The sequence below is a fragment of the Notamacropus eugenii genome, chromosome 3 (assembly GCF_028372415.1).
Source record: "Notamacropus eugenii isolate mMacEug1 chromosome 3, mMacEug1.pri_v2, whole genome shotgun sequence".
Classification (NCBI taxonomy): Eukaryota; Metazoa; Chordata; class Mammalia; order Diprotodontia; family Macropodidae; genus Notamacropus; species Notamacropus eugenii.
The window spans coordinates 401,969,968-401,986,909 of NC_092874.1; the positions used below are offsets into that span (position 1 = coordinate 401,969,968).

At 40.1% G+C, this 16,942-nt stretch overlaps 1 protein-coding gene and 1 long non-coding RNA gene across 2 annotated transcripts in view; one reads left to right on the forward strand and one right to left on the reverse strand.

The window, feature by feature from the left end:
- SNX30 (sorting nexin family member 30) overlaps window positions 1–16,942 on the reverse strand; it is a 169,848-nt gene that overhangs the window by 131,736 nt on the left and 21,170 nt on the right. The window lies entirely within an intron of this gene.
- LOC140497281 (uncharacterized) lies at window positions 8,959–14,466 on the forward strand. The gene is made up of 3 exons (XR_011964600.1): window positions 8,959–9,320; window positions 12,681–12,776; window positions 13,837–14,466. It is a non-coding gene; the product is annotated as an uncharacterized lncRNA (long non-coding RNA).

The following is a 16,942-nucleotide window of genomic DNA, read 5'->3' on the forward strand; positions in this document are numbered from 1 at the left end:
AGGATACACACAATGCCCTTGGGATACTTGGCCCAGCTTTAAATAGCTCCAGAATGAGTCTAGCTTTAAACATGCAAATTGGCTTGTCTGTTTATCCTTTCACTCTTAAGTATTTCCTTTTTATTACCTTTTTAATACTATGGACCACTGGTTGCAGAAGGACTGAAAGTACAGTTTATACATAGTGTAGGAAGTTATTTCAAATTGAGGAGGATATCCGGTTACTAAAAAGGGTCCATAAACAAAAACCCTCGCCTATTTCTAACAGTATGAAAAGAAAACTTCTTGGTGCTTACCTTCTCAAGAAAAGCTAACTACTTCCTCAAGTGGAAGTTTGAGTATCCCCAAAGCTAAGAGTCTACAGTTTTAAGAGCCTACAGTTTACATAGAAAAGTAGCCTACAACAGCTGGATTCAAGCCCTGCTTCTGACTCCACCAGCAAAAAAGAAACCACTTGACCTTTCAGGGCCTCGTCATCTCTCCAAGGCAGTAAACTGCAGGGGCATCAGCAATCTGCAGAAGTGGTGGAAGTCTCCATACTAGGAGTTCCCTAGAAAATGAAATCAAAGATCCTGATCCTTTCCCCACGTGCCCCCCCGCCCAAAGTTTTAATATTTTAATTCACAAGAGGTAGATTCTCCCTGCAATGTCACAGTATGTATTTCCATTAAGGAATTAAGGCCTTTCACCAGGGGATAACAAGAATTCCTCAGGAAGAAACAAAAATAAGAACAAAAACCCAGTTTTCACAAACCAACCTCAAAAAATTTAGTTATCCCTATAGATTGTTTGGGCAGCTAGGAGACACCGTGAGCCTTGGAATAAGAAGGACCTAAGTTCAAATCTAGCCTTAGACACTAGCTGTGTCACACTGGGCAAGTCACTACACCCTGTTTGCCTGTTTCCCCATCTTGTAAAATGAGCTAGAGAGGGAAATAGCAAAGCACTCCTGTATCTTGGCCAAGAAAACTCCAAGCAGCATCACAAAGAGTCAGACATGACTGAAATGACTGAACAACGACTCTAACAAGATTTACATAAAGTTACATTAAAAAAGTTAAAACAAAAAATATTAGATCATTGCTACTCCTTTATACACGGAATTCATGCTGCTGAAAATATTTTCCTTTTTTTAATACTTAAATATTTATTTGTATGAATCAGTGTATGCTAAAACAAAGTAACAGGTACAGTTTCGTTGATGTTGTTGGAATGTGAGGATTTTTCTGAAGAGAGGTAGGGAAAATATTTGCAGCCAAAGCTGGAAAAGTATAAGCACAAATGAAGTTTTGTAGCTTCAGCAAACACAGCAATGGTACAACAAGTATTTTTAGACCTGGCTCCTTGGACAGTCCCACTCAACTTTTTATATAATTGTTTTTCCTAACTGGTGTCAAAGATATCGTAGTTAACAACAGAGAGACCAAATAATCTCATTGAGATATCTAAAGAACTCTTCTCTAGGACACACACGTTATTACAAAAAAGCTTATGGGAACAAAGAATTATTTGGTCTGTGTGTGTATGCGTGTGTGAGTGTGTGCGTGTGTGTATTAGGGGTGTGGGGAAGGGGACTTAAGCAACTGTTAGATGCCAGCAATAATGCAATCTGTCCATTTAATGAGCATTGTACACAACATACAGACTCCATCTGTGAGTCACACGCTGCCCCTGATCTCGTCCATCTGATTCTACAGATGAGTAAACACTAGCAGTAAACTAAGAATAAGACCAAGGTTTTGTGTTCCTTCATATTTTGCTTTATGTGGCTGAACCCCTAAATCTACCAAAGCTTGTAAAAAAAAGTTATCCCAAGCTAAGAAATGAACTACGCAAAAAGGTTAGAGAAACTCATTTCAAATGTGGATAAACCTTTAGTTTCACTGAATTTATTACGAATATGAAAATCAAGCACAATGAAGCCATAAATGACCAGAACCACAAACCAGAAAGGGGAAATGATTTTTAAAACTTGTTCATGCAGATAAATTTATGCTGAAGGAATATTTTCATCTTTTTAACAGAGAATGAAATAGGGCTAAAAGCATCTCTCCTTTTATTTTTTAAAAAAAGTCTTTCCTAAAGAGGGCATTAAGTAAAAAAAAAAAAAAGAATACAGAATACAATTTATTAATGCCTTTGTCTATTTTCAGTTTTTGTAGGACTCTCAAACCTAGTATAAGGCTTCTCCAATCCACATGGTTTCACAATTACATCATTATGACAGTACAACACATAATACAGTATATATTATTATAACTATGTCCTGCTCCAATGCTTCACTGTGCCATGGAAGGGACTCAAGTCTACATCAGTAAAGCACAAATTCTGCAAGTTCAACCATTCCAGAAAGATGTGGAATACAGTCCTATCAAACAGCCTATGCTTGTTACTGTTTTTTAATATTTAGTACCAAAGTTAAGAATGGATACTGCTCGTGGGGGAAAAAAACAGGCTTTGAAATTTATATATTTCTATGTTCTGTGTATAGCCTTTAACCCAATAAAACCACCATTAGCTCTAGATCCCAGAGAAATCTGAAAAAAAAGGAAAAAGGAATTTTCAAAAGGACCTTTTTTTGGTACAAAAATATTTATAGCAGCTCTTTTTGTAGTAGCAAAGAATTAGAAATTGAGGGGATGTCCATCAGTTGGGGAATCACTAGAACAGCAGCAATATATGATTGTGATGGAATACTACTGTACTATACTATACTCTACTATACTCTACTCTACTATACTATACTATACTATACTATGCCATGCCGTGCTATACTATGCTAATACTGTAAGAAATGATGGCGGATGCTTTTGGAAAAAGCTAGAGTTACATGAAGTGATACAAACTGAAATGAAGCAGAACCAGGAGAACATTGTATGCAGTAACAGCAATATTATACAATAATCAACTAAAAATGACTTTTTTTGGTTTTGGGGGGGTTGTTTTCTTTCACAACATAAGTAATAGGCAACTATGTTTTACATGACTGCACATGTACGATCTATATCAAATTACTTGCCTTTTCAATGCGGGGGAGAGAGAATTTGGAATTCAAAATTTTAAAAAGCAAATGTTAAAGTTGTTTTTACAAATAATTGGAAAAATATTTTTGAAAAAACAAAAAAATATATATTTTAAAATCCACCCTCTTGAAAATTTAGCCAATCATTCTGAAAAGCAATTTAAAATTGCATTTTTAAAAAGTGATTAGAATTTCTGTACTCTTTGATCCTGTGATCCTAGGGCAATACTACTAGGCGAAGATTCCAGAGGTAAAAGTCAGAAAGAAATGTCTCATAGACCTCAAAATATTTACAACAGCTCTTTTCGTGGCAGCAAAGAGCTAGCAACAAAGTTCATGCCCACTGACGGGAAAATGACTAAATAAGCTGTGATATGTGAATATAATAGAATATTATCTCACTGTAAGAAATAATGAATGTGGAGAATACTGAGAAGCATGAGACGACTCAAATGAACTGATACAAAGTGAAATAATAAAAAACAGGAAAACAGCATATGATGATGCTAATGTAAATGGACAGATAAAAAAACTCAAACAGCTGTATAATTATGGCCCTGGCTAAGAGAAAACAAAATGTACCTCTCCCCTTTGAAGAGGCAGGGAACTATGAGTGTGAAATACTAAATATGTTGTCAGGCTTTGTGGATGTACAGGTTAGTTTTGCTGAGCTTTTCTTCTTTTTTTTTTTATTCTTTGTTGAAAGAGACAACTGGGATAAGAAGGAAAGAAGGAGAGATTTGTAAATGAAGGGGATATAAGAACAAAATATAATCCACTTTCTTAAACCTACCCATCTCAAGAGTTATTATAGATTCTAAGCTTCCATGTTTTTTCCTCCCACTCTCTTCCCACATACTTCTCCACCCAAGGTGGCTCTTAGTAAGCACACAAAATATTTGTAGACCGAACCAAATCTAGATTTAACAGACTAGAACTATCTGCTCTACAGCCAAACGAAAGGAATGAGTAACAGCTATATTTTAGAAACTTATGACAGCTGACAGAAAAACCACTGTGACTTTAACAAATCTGACAACTCCTCTTCACAATTATATAATGCGCTAACATTTATATTTAACATTTTATCATAACCACCCTGTGAGGTATATAATCCAAGTATTATTATCCCCATTTTGCAGACAAGGTAACAGATCCAGAAAGGTGACTTGAATTTGAGAGGACCTAGTTGCCCTTAATGAATTAAATTCACGTCAATCAAATGAACATCTTAAGGGTACTGAAAAAAAAAAACTGGTGTATGTAATTGCTAAACCACTGTCAGTAATATTCAAAAGACCATGGAGAATGGGAAATATCAACTGTTGCCCTGATTTTCTTGAGCATATCAACTACAGGTCAGTTGCTTGTAACATTTCAGAATAAATCATAAAGAGATGGTTAGTAAACACTGCTTTTATTTTATTTTTCAACATTCTATTATGATCTTAGCTTTTCCTTATTCAGAATCTCCTAAGTGCCTACATTTCCCTATGGATTCCCTTCAAGCTCTCTCTTTTGCAAAAGCACCAGTTAAGCTACATTAATGAACACATACAAAATCATGGCATTATCTTCAATGTCCCACATTCAAAGACCTCCTGTTCTGCAAAGAGAATAGGAGGGAGATCTATTTTCATCTCTTTTTCAGGGACAAGTCTGTTCCTCTAATTCTGCAGTATCCAGGTCCAATTGTTTTGTTATTTTTCTTTCAGTTCACACTGTCGTAGTCATTGCACCTACTGATTTCCTCTCTTTACCTGACTACATCAGTTCATATTGAACTTTTCCCATGCTTTTCTATATTCTTCAAATTTATCATCACTTACAGCACAGGAATATTCATTACATTTATGACCCACAATTAATGGGTGCCCACTGTGTTTACCATCCTTTACTGTGCTACAAAATGTGTGGGATTTTTCTTCTTGTCTTTGACCTCCTCTGGGTATACGCTTTAGCAATGAGATCTCTGTCTTTGCACAATAAAGGATAGACAAATGCTTAGCTCCACCAACAGCCTATCAATGTGCCTGTCTTCCTGTAGCCTCTCCATCACAGACAATTTGCTGGCTATGAGGTGAAACCTGAATTGTTTTGATTTGCATTTCTTATTAGTAACATGAAGTAGTCTTTCATATGGTTTTTAATAGTCTGCAGTTCTTCTTTTGAGAACTATTTGTTAATGTGTTTTGGCAACCTATCCGTTAGAGAATGGTGTTTGAGCCCATGTGTCTGCATCTGGAATTTCAAATCTATCTCTTCATTTACAAAAATTCCTGCAATTGTATACCTGACAGACAATTGTAAAAATAATTTGAGCTTTGAGCTCTTACGCAAATTAATCTTTAAAGCAGATGTTTATAGCAGAAAAAGTTAAATGGGGAATGTGATTTTAGAAATACCTACCCAAACAATGGAAAAACAGGAATCAGTAAGTGCTTTCAATAATTAAAAGCTGAATCTCTACTATGTTTCTAATATAATATTCACTTTAAGGCTGCAAATCTTAGAATATCACTATCTTCAAAAAACCAAAGTTTCTGGTGACCCAATAGACAATAGGGACAATAGACATATGATCGACACAAGCAGGGTGCAATATATTTCTAGTGATATCTTATAGGAAAGAGATGGTATGAGGGACTATCATTTAAGAAATGGGCAACCAGAAAAGGAAAGAGGACAATCATGTAATTACAAGGAGAAATAACAGTGAAAAGTAACAACATTTTTTCATTGGGAAGTATTTGGGTTTACCAAATTGGCTTGTTTCTGAAAACCAGCATATACTCAATTCTATATTTTGCTACGGATCAATCAAGCAATAAAGATTTACTAAACACAATGCGTGCTAGGCATTCTGCTAAGCTCTGAGGATACAAAGAAAGGCAAAAGACAGTCCCTAGCCTCAAGGATCTCACAGTCTAATGGGAAAGACAACAAGTAAATAACTGTGTACTAACAAGGTAAATTGGCAATGATCAAAGCAGCAAAGGTTCTAATCTAAAACTAAGGAGGAGGGTGAAAGGTTTCCCATAAAAGGTGGGATTTTTGTCTGGAACTTGAAGGAAACCTCAAAGCAGAGATGGGAAGGGAAAACATTCTAGGCATGGGGGTTATAGTTGTTCAGTCATTTCCATTGTATCTGACTCTTCATGATCCCATTTGGGGTTTTCTTGGCAAAGATACTAGAGTGGTTTGCCATTTCTGTCTCCAGCTCTCATTTTCCAGATGAGGAAACTGAGGCAAACAGGGTAAAATGACTTGCCCAGGGTCACACAGCTGGTATGTGTGTGAAGTGAGATTTGGAATCAGGGAAGGAGTCTTCCCAACTTCAGGACCAGCACTCTATCCACTGTACCACCTAGATGTCCTGGCATGGGAGACAGCAAGTAAAAATGCCCATACTTGGGAGATGGAGTAACTCATTTGAGGAAAAGCTAGGAGGCCTGGAAAGGTATAAAAGTGTAAGAATATTGGAAGAGGGGAGGCATCCTCAGAAGGGCTTTAAAAGACAAACAGGATTTTATATTTGATCCTGGAGAGGCCAGGCAGCTGACAGAGTTTACTGAGCAGGAGGGTGATATGGTCAGATTGGTCATGGTCACTTGGAGAGCTGAGTAGAGGACAGACTGGAGAAGGGTGAGACTTGTGGCAGGCAACTACAAGTCATCCCCAGTTTAGAAACACTTGATTAATACTCAATTTGGCTATTAAGTCTTTGGACTCTTAGTAGGCAAGCCCTTCTATAAAATACTTGGGAAGTGACTAATCCAGAGAGGATTTTAAAAATCTCTAAATTAATTTCAGGGAAATAAGAAGTCACCAGTGCTCAAGGGTATCTCTACTTGCCCTCCAGATCTACCATGCACACAGAGCCTCAAGGGCCTAGGATTGGAAGAGAAGTATTCTTGTTACCCTGAGTTAATAAGAGTTCATAATAACAGTATTTCACAGGGTGGTTAGGTGTACTTCAGGCATCCACATTCTTCAGTCTCATAGGAGTGGGATTTCTTTCCATGGGTACAGATAGCAATTCATCCCCTTTCTTCAACCTATGACGTTCTTGTCTGTGTTATTCCATAGAGCTTCCATGAAGGGCTTTCTCTAGGTCAGGGATGGGGAACCTGTGGCCTTGAGGTCACACATGGCCCTCTAGATCCTCAAGTGCAGCCCTTCTACTTTGGAATCAGTCAACAGGCCACACCTGAGGGCCTAGAGAGCCATATGTGGCTTTGAGGTCACAGGTTCTCCACCTCTGCTCCAGATCTTTTTTTAAAAACCTATTTCAAGTATAACAGAGATCAACTTGGTACCATCAGCTAAACTATAAACTGAAGTGTTTATATTTACACATATATGTATATGTGCACACACACACACACACACACAGAGTTCCTAGGGGAAAATTCATTTACAAATGAACTTTTGAAATCATCGTACCAATCATCCTATGCCCCTAATCCAAGTTAGCCCATACATTGCAAGAAAAACTATCACAATCCCCAGTTCACAAACTCCGTGGCTTCAAATATGAAGTCATTTAGACATAGTAGGTTCTTAACAAACATCTCAATACCACCCAAACCTCCCTTATAATTGGTGAAAGAGGGTGGGAGAAAGGGAAGAAAAGTTATCTAAAAAGCCCCATTAAAAAGAAACCCCTACCATTAACCATAAGAAAGGAAACCCAAAATTTAAATTCAGGTCTAGGCAGGGAATAAGGCTAAACATATATATTCAAAAAGCCTCAAAGTCTGATTTGGTGTGGTTTTTAACTTGCTGACAACGGTTAAGTTTTTCCTTTCTGAAGAGTTTAAAGGTTAAGCAGACCATATCTCTAAATGGTACTTACAGGCCACACAGCCTAATTAATACACTTCTAATCCTTGGAATGATTGATAAGGCTCAATACCCTTTGTTAGGATCCTTTCAGGAATTGCATAATAAATTTTAAAGGTCTTCTGTCTGTTCTGCCACTTTTTCCACAAAGTGCAAACCCAGTCAGATTTCCAGACAATGACAAAGGGTCCCCTGATACTGCAAAGAAACCTTTACTCCTGTATTTATGATGGGGATTTCTGATAACTGAGGAGCTGTACATGAATTATTTCAGTTATCTTACATCCCTTGTCCCCCATACCTACCGCCCCACCCCCCACTCCCAACATGACTTAGCCAACTGTCTACAGTGTAGAAGGTATTAAAACTCCTTTTAAGAGCACAGGCTTCTGCCCAAACCCCCATTTGTTTCCTAGGCTTTTGTACAAAACTATATACCAATGAATGACCCTGACTGCCAGAGTTCCTAGTTGGCCACTAACATGAAAGTTCTGGATCCTATAAAGTTTTGTTTTTGTCCTCTGATCAAATCCTTAGGGGCACCATCCACAGCCTATCCCAAGGCAGTTCGGGGGCAAGGTAGTTAAAGAGTACTGGACCTGGAATCAGGACAACCTAAGTTCAAAATCTGCTTAAACAGTTAAATAGCTCTGTAACCCTGGACAAGTCACTTAATCTGTTTGCCTCAGTTTCCCCAAAGGTAAGAAACAAGGATAATAGCACTTATCTCCCATGGTTGCTTCAAGAATTAAATAAGGTCATATTTATAGAGTACTTAGCATAGTACCTAGCACATTGTAGGTACTTAATAAATATTTATTTACTTCCTGCAGATCTTGACCCCATGGTCTTTACAAGATTCATGTCCTCCCTCACTAGATATCTAGTATTTAACTACATTACGATATGGCTGACTTCTGCCCAGCAACAATGAGAGCCTTGCCTAAATCTAAATCTGCCCAGTAACAGGGGGCTTTTATCTGCTGACAAGAAAACCTTGTTATTTTCTGTATATGTGACTAACCCCTATGGTTTGTGCACATATCCTTGAATGTTGCAAGTTAGGTTCCCTGCTTTGGGACCACATCCCTGAACTGTTTTGTAAAGTAGCCAACACACCTGCATCTCCTTTCCTGCCTCCCCTTACACACCTGCTTCCTCTTTCGTTACATCCTTCCCTGTGGTTAACTGCCCACATAGAGGCATACCCCTCCCCACCCCTAGCTGAGTGCCCAAAATGGGTATAAAAGTAAGCCCCTGTCTTATTCTAGTTGCTAGTGCTCCTGAGGACTACTAGCCCACCACTTTTGTGACAATAAAGCTCTCTTATCTAGGAGAACTCCTGCCCTCTGAATTCTTTCTGGACAACCCAACTCTGAACATCATCTACCTCTAAATTTGGTTCGCTTGACTGGGAAATTGTCCAAGGGTTGGATCTTCTCCTAGCCAACAGGTAGGCATGTCTCTCTCACTACCCTCTCTGTTGTCTATGTCCTTCCACTGAAGCCCTCCAGGTGGTTAGGTTACCTGGAGTGACACTGTGGGTCTCTCTGACTTCTACGTAGTCAAGCAAGACAGTTTTTTGCTTTTTGAGCGGGACACCTCTCATTTAGCCATCTTCTTTTGTCGTCTTCAGGACACTGATGAGGAGGCAAGTGGCTGCAGGATATTGGCCATGGGATAGGACATTTCTATTCCAATGGATTCCACCCTTGGTTGCCTATAAGGCACTGGGAGAAATTTGGGAAGGGGGACCTTGAGACAAAGTGTCTCATCTTTTTCTATAATGGAACCCAGCCACAATATAACTTAGAGGACCAGGAAAAAGTGGCCTGCCAACGGCTCCCTTAATTATGATACCATTTTGCAGTTAGATCTTTTTTGCCAGGGGGAGGGAAAATGGATCGAAGTCCCCTATGTTCAAACTTTCACCCCTCTTTCCCAAGACCTTGACCTCCATGATTCTTGCAAAATGCTCCTCACATGCCCTCACTTCAGCCCTAAACTCCCCAAATCTGAAAAGGCACCAAAACTCAACATTCTAGTCATATATGGGATTAAATCTCCACCCACTACCCCTAATCCTCCTGGTCATCCTATTCCTTACCTAGACCCCAAAAGGGCTTCTCCAAGTCCCTTAGCCTCCCTCATACCCCCTCCTGACCACCCAATGCTAAGTCCCTCAAATACCAGACAGGTACCCCCAGCCCCAAGTCCCCTTTCAATGTCTCAATGCTCGCTCTAAGAGAAGTCCCTGATCTCATGGAGGAGAACAACCAAGTCCATGTTCCCTTTTTAATATCTGATCCCTACCCAGACTAAAGAGAAATTGGGGAGCTACTCAGGGGATCTCACCAAATTTACAGAAGGATTTCATTCTGTTTTCTTACAATTTAACTTAACCTGGGGCAACATCAATCTTATTAACTTTACCTTATGTTTTATTGAGGAAAAGAGAATGATTTGGGACTATGCTCAGAAACACAGTGATGATCTAGCCAGGTCCACAGCTAGCCCCCATTATCCACCCAGGACGGTTGCCATCCCTCTTGCCAATCCCTCCTAAGACTATCTTGATGATGAGGATTGGGAGAGGAGAAACCATATAATCACCTCCCTCCTAGAAGGCATGAAAGGCGACCTGAAGAAATAAATGGGCTATGACAAATTAAGAGAATTATACAAGGGTCAGAGGAGAACCCTTCCCTCTTTAGAAATACGTTGGGAGAGGCTCTAAGAAAGTATACTGACTTGGATCCTTAATCTCCCATAGGAGCCACAATTTTAAGTATGCATATGATTTCTAAATCAGCTCCAGACATCTGCTGAAAGGTTCTGTCCCATAGTGCCTCTGAAATCTGAAATCCAGTAGATCCTTGGTCTGGGACCATGGTATCCCTGGGAGGGCCACTCATGAGTCCTCTATTAAAGTCTACCTCAAAACCCTGTCAGTCCATAAAATATTTGGGTCATACATGGGATTAACTCCTACATCTCAGTCTTTAATGTCAGAAAAAAAAAAAAAAGCAGGTCATTTTGTCTTTTCCTGAACCAGCCACAAAGAAACAGTTATGTATTCTTCTTTGCATGGCCAGATTCTGGAGAATCTGGATTCCCAACTTTGGGGTCATTTCCAAACCTCTGTATGCTGCCACACAGGGTCCTGACACCTTTATCCCTTAGAATGGGGACCTAAACAGACACAGGTCTTCAGCCCCCTTAAGTCCAATTTAACCTCTGCTCCTGCTCTCGCATTATCTAATCTGGAAAAACCCTTTGCTCTTTATGTGGATGACAGGCTGGGACAGGCCTTGGGAATCCTTACTCAAACCCTGGGACCTGACCCAAGGCTCCTGGCCTATTTTTCTAAGCAGCTTGATTCTGTTGTGGCCAGCTGGCCTTCCTGCCTCTGGGCTGTTGCAGCCACTGCCCTCCTTATTACTGAAGCCTTCAAACTTACCCTTGGAGTTCTGACTCCTCATCAAGTCCAGAGCATTTGAGAAATGAAAGAACACCAGTGGCTAGCAAGTGGCATGTCTTACTAAATATCAAGCACTTCTGCTAGATACCCTTCACCTGATTGTCTGTGTATTGAATCCAACCACTTTGCTTCCTGATTCCAGTGGCTCTCAGAGCCTCACCCACAACTGTAAAGAGACCCTTGATTCTGTGTATTTCAACCATCCTTATCCCTTATCAGAATAATCCTGATGAGGAATGGCACACTGATGGTTCTAGCTTTGTGGAAGGAGGGGTGAGGAGAACCACTTATGCCATAATCAGCCTACAAGGTACTACAGAATCTAAGACCTTTCCATTTGCAACTTCTGTACAAAAGGCCAAGCTGATAGCTCTCACCAGAGCCTTGGAATTAGGGGAAAACAAAGGGGTAAACATCTTTACAGATTACAAATATTACTTCCATTTTTTACACACCCATAGGACTATTTGGAAGGAGTAGGGATTTGTGATCACAAAGAGAGTTCCCTGTTAAATGGGGGACCAAAATTCTGTACCTCCTTCAGACAGTACACTCTCCCAAAGAGATGGCAGTCACATATTGGAAAGAGGAAATCTGAAAGAGGAATCTGAACAGGCTATGAGAAACTGACTGGCAGACAAGGCTGATAAAGTCGCTGGTCTGGAATCAGCCTTGATGATGCCCCTGATACTAGAAACAATCAGGCAGGTTTGCAAGGTTTGTTCTATATGGATCCACACCAACCCTGAAGGAGTAGCTGGACTCCCATCTTTCCTTATCCCTGTCCAAAATCATGGGTCCTTCCCAGGTGAGGACTGGCAAATAGATTTTATGCATATGCCACCCTGCAGAGGCTTTAAGCTTGTTTTAATGCTAACAGACTCAGACTAAGTATTGACTACTAAGTATTCTCTCACCATTGGGCTGGTACAAAAGGCAGTACGTGACAATGCCAACTCCCTCCCCAAGACAGACAAAACAGTCTGTCTCTCCCCATCAGTTAGCTTTAGAGTTATGGTTTATTTAAAATCTTGGATGTCACAGGGTACTGACCCTTTGGAGGTAAAACGGTCATCATACAAGGTCATCTTAAGAACCCTCAACGCTGTGAAGCTCTGAGGCCCCCTAGGTGGACACACATGTCCCAGATAAAGCCTGTCTCTGTTATTATAGAGCACCCTCAGCAGTACACCTGTGAATCGACTGATCCTCAAAGGACCATCATAATCTGCTGCTTTGCAGTTGCTTTGTTTTTCTATTCTGCCTTCTATTCCTCAGTTTTTAGTTTTGTTTATGAAAACCCTGTCATGTTCTTCTTCCCTTTTCCTATAGTTGATTCCCGCCCTGTGCCTAAATCTAGGCCTGCTTCCCTGAAACTGGGGTTCAAATACGCATCTGTCGGATGGGGCTATGCAGGGTGCATGACTGGTATGTCACCATCATCCCCAGGATATTGATTTACTACTCATATCCCTTTACTTATCCCCTGAGAATCCAGCATGGAATTTATCCTCGAGCATTCCCCTAAGGACCTCTCTACAACAGTAATTGCTCATTTACTCTCAAATCTGACACAAGGACCTGTGCTTCCAGGCCAGCAAGGACCAAAAGACTTCTGTTACTAGCATCCTGACAAATATGGGTGCAGGCAGCAGAGGCCCAGGCATCATAAAACCCCACTTCTCATCCAGAACCCTCTCAAATATCTCCCGACACTGGACCAGATATCTCCCCAGTTCCTGCAACACATCACTTATACAGGCAAAAGTGTTTTGATCTGGTTTAAATAAAACCACAGGTTCTCTTCATACTACCCCAGAGAACTGTCTTCCTTTGTGGACTAGCCACCCCTAATGTTACTCAACCTCTTGATGTTATCCTGACTTGCTACTTCTTCCCATCTGGACAGTGCACACTAGGCCAGGTGATTCCCCTGATCCAGAGTTACAATCACACTACTCGTTCCCAAAACTTCCATGTGAAACATAGATTCTGGGAAAATACCCTCTGGTATCTATCCAAGGAAGCTGAGTATTTACTCCCTTGCTATGGCAACTGGAAGCACAGGGCTATTCTTTCTAACTTAATAGCCACCATCTCACTCTTCCCAAAAGACACTGCCCCTGCTTATTTGAACCTTGAGAGTCACCTGACTCTCTAGCCCATGTAGTTAGAGAGAACTGAGTTGTTCTTGACTATCTTCTTGCCTGTACAGGAGGTATTTGTGCTTTGGGCATCATCTCGTTACAAGTATATTAATAATTCCTATAATGTAGAACTCCACACTCAAAGCATGCTACAGGCAGCCTCTTGGATACAAGACATCCACTCCAACCTGATATCTCCCTCTACCTCCTCTCGGGGCTGATGATCATCCCCTATTTTGACTCCCCTTACAACTGTTGTGCTGCTTCTAATTTTCCAATCATGTTTGTTTAATTTGTTAGTATACTTTGCATATTTTCATATAGAAAAACTCCATTTCCAGCTCCTGGGCTACCAACTACTGGCCATGTCACATGGTATAGGACTCTCTACCTTGGACTCCGCTGACAACAAGTTCGGACGACAATTCCCCCACCCATCTGGTACCCCTTGCCAGCAGAACGCAGTTACCAAAGAAGGAACCACCACCCATCTTCCTGAAAGATTTCTCATATAAAAAATTATGGGGGGGGGGGGGATGATGTGGGTGACTTCTGCCCAGCAACAATGAGAGCCTTGCCTAAATCTAAATCTGCCCAGTAACAGGGGGCTCTTATCTGCTGACAAGAAAACCTTGTTATTTTCTGTGTATGTGACTAACCCCTATGGTTTGTGCACATATCCTTAAATGTTGCAAGTTAAGTTCCCTGCTTTGGGACCACATCCCTGAACTGTTTTGTAAAGTAGCCAACACACCTGCATCTCCTTTCCTGCCTCCCCTTACGCACCTGCTTCCCCTTTCCTGATATCCTTCCCTGTGGTTAACTGCCCACACAGAAGCATACCCCCCCACCCCTAGCTGAGCGCCCAAAACTTAGGTATAAAAGTAACCTGTCTTATTCTAGTTGCTAGTGCTCCTGAGGACTACTAGCCCACCACTTCTGTGACAATAAAGCTCTCTTATCTAGGAGAACTCCTGCCCTCTGAATTCTTTCTGGACAACCCACCTCTGAACATCTGCCTCTTCAATTATATTTAGTATTTATTCTGTACATATTTGTTCTGCACATACCACACATATATGTATGTGGGCATATACATGTGTGCACATGTATACATATATATGCATATGTGTGCACATATCTGTATTGTACGCATATGTATATATACATGCCCACCTGTTTTTTCCCTAATAGTATATAAGTACCTTGAGAGCAAAGACTGGTTCTAGATTCAATTATCCCTTTGATACATGACTTTAAACACATCACTAAATTTCTCTTGGCCTCAGTTTCCTCATCTGTAAAATAAGGAGCTGCCTTTTCATTTTTAGCATTCTATTATCTTAAAGAGATACACAAAAACACTCTTCAAAGGAGGATAGAAATAGATCAACAATAAATCATTTATCCTAGGCCCATCTGGGCTTCCCACACAACCATCAGAGAAGAATGGAATAGCTGAAGAATGCATTTCTACCAACCCAGAAAGAGCTTTCTTCTCCCAAGGCCAACAGGAAGAAAAAAGGACATGGCTCCTTAGAAGGTCTTAGAAGGTCTTTAAGCCCCATTACTTTTTCATTCTGGTAGATCACATACTGCTACTTACATTCCTTCTCACTAGGTCTACTCAGAACTTACCTCATAAAATTTGTACCTGTTGCAATATAAGGTCTGCCATATGTGGAAGTCAGTAAAGGTGGCAAGTCAAGTTTGATGAGGGAGTCCTGACCCTTTCACAATCATAAAGTCAATTCTTCAACTTGATCTACATGTAACTCAGATGTCTATTTCTTTTTTTTTTGGGGGGGGGGGAATCTAAGTTAAAAGGAGAAGAAAGTGATTCTATCTGTTCCCCACCCCACCCCAAACTTACAATTCTAAATATTTCCAAGGATGGCTAAACAGGCAGGGACCCAATGAATCTTTTCAGCATTCGCCAGAAATAAAAAGATGAGGATATTTGTGAGATTCAGCTAAACACCAAGAGGATTTTCAAGAGTTTAGGAATTGTTGACTTGAATGTTGGTTTCCTTTCAGGAAGAAATGCTTCCTCTGTTTTTATGCTAATGTGAAATGAGCCTCTCTCTCATTTCTGTACATAACTCACAGGGTAATACAGTCACAGCTTCCCTTTCATTTGGAGTATCACTCTGAATGAGCCAATAAGCAGGTGGCTCACACGCTAGCAAGTGATAAAAAACAAGTAAGAAAATTAAAATCAGTAAATCTTTATTACGATAAATCTTTCAAAACTGTCAATATTATATGCTGATATACTTCTTTTTGGTAGCCATGTCTTCTGAAGGCTGGCTTTTTTTGCTTTCAGCAAAATAATTTAGAATCATGTGAACACAAGAGAAATGGGTCTATTAACCCCTGCCACAACCTCCCATTGTTTCCCTTCAATTTGCAGTAACAATCCTCCTTGTGCAAACTCGCAGTTCAGAAAAGCAAACACTGACTCATCACTCAGTTTCTGAACTTCTGAGCACAGCAGTCGAAGTTATTCATCTACCCACGTTATCTGTATCTTTTAAGATGAAGAGAGCGGCTTTTCTGCTCTGTATAGTTCTGAAGAAATCAGTAAATTGCTGTTACCACCATTTATGGCTCCTTCATTCTACTATTATTCCAATATCCCATTTGGTTTCACAGTGACCCTACAGTCTCAAAAACTACCTGCAGAGCACTAGTTGAGGTCGCTGTTACCAAGATAGGTATGTTTCAGACATAGGCTTGGTGGCAGACTACTTGGCTGTCATCCAAGATCAGTCTGGTTAAATTTGGACAGGTTCTTCAACAGGCTGGCATCATGGTAATGAATATATTCAGCTAAAGACACACTAAAAGCTCAGGTTTAAGAGGGCCTGCTATCTGAATTAGTGGAAAGAATACCCACAGCAATGAAATCATATATCCATGAATTATTTATTTCTAATAGGCAAACCATCACATCAGTTCCAGGGGTGGAGTGACAAATATTTAATAGCTGGTTCTCTGAGGAGGAAAAATGTACATGTGACAGGTTTTAAAGTTTATTTTATCTGCATCACTTACAGTTTCCTCCATCATTTTCTTAAGTCTTGACAATCCAAAAAAGGAATAAATCAAGCCCTGATTTGGAGCATTTGCCTATTTTTGAGGTGTAAACAGTCACACTCAAAATTTAACAACAGGATCCACAAGCTAGCTCCAACATACCAGTTATGACATAACCCCAACTTCCTTGGTGGAACAGGCTACAAAATTCCTTTGAACAAATCTCTACTTGATTGCTTTAAAGAACCAGTTTTTCCCAATACATCTTTAATAAAAAAAAAAAATCAAGCAGCTGGTTTTATAATCTATTGATAATAGAGTATCTTGGGGTTACCAGACAGTCATTATCCATTTTTATAAAGTGGCAAATTTAAGTCAAAAGACATTTCCTCAATTCAGGATCAGGAT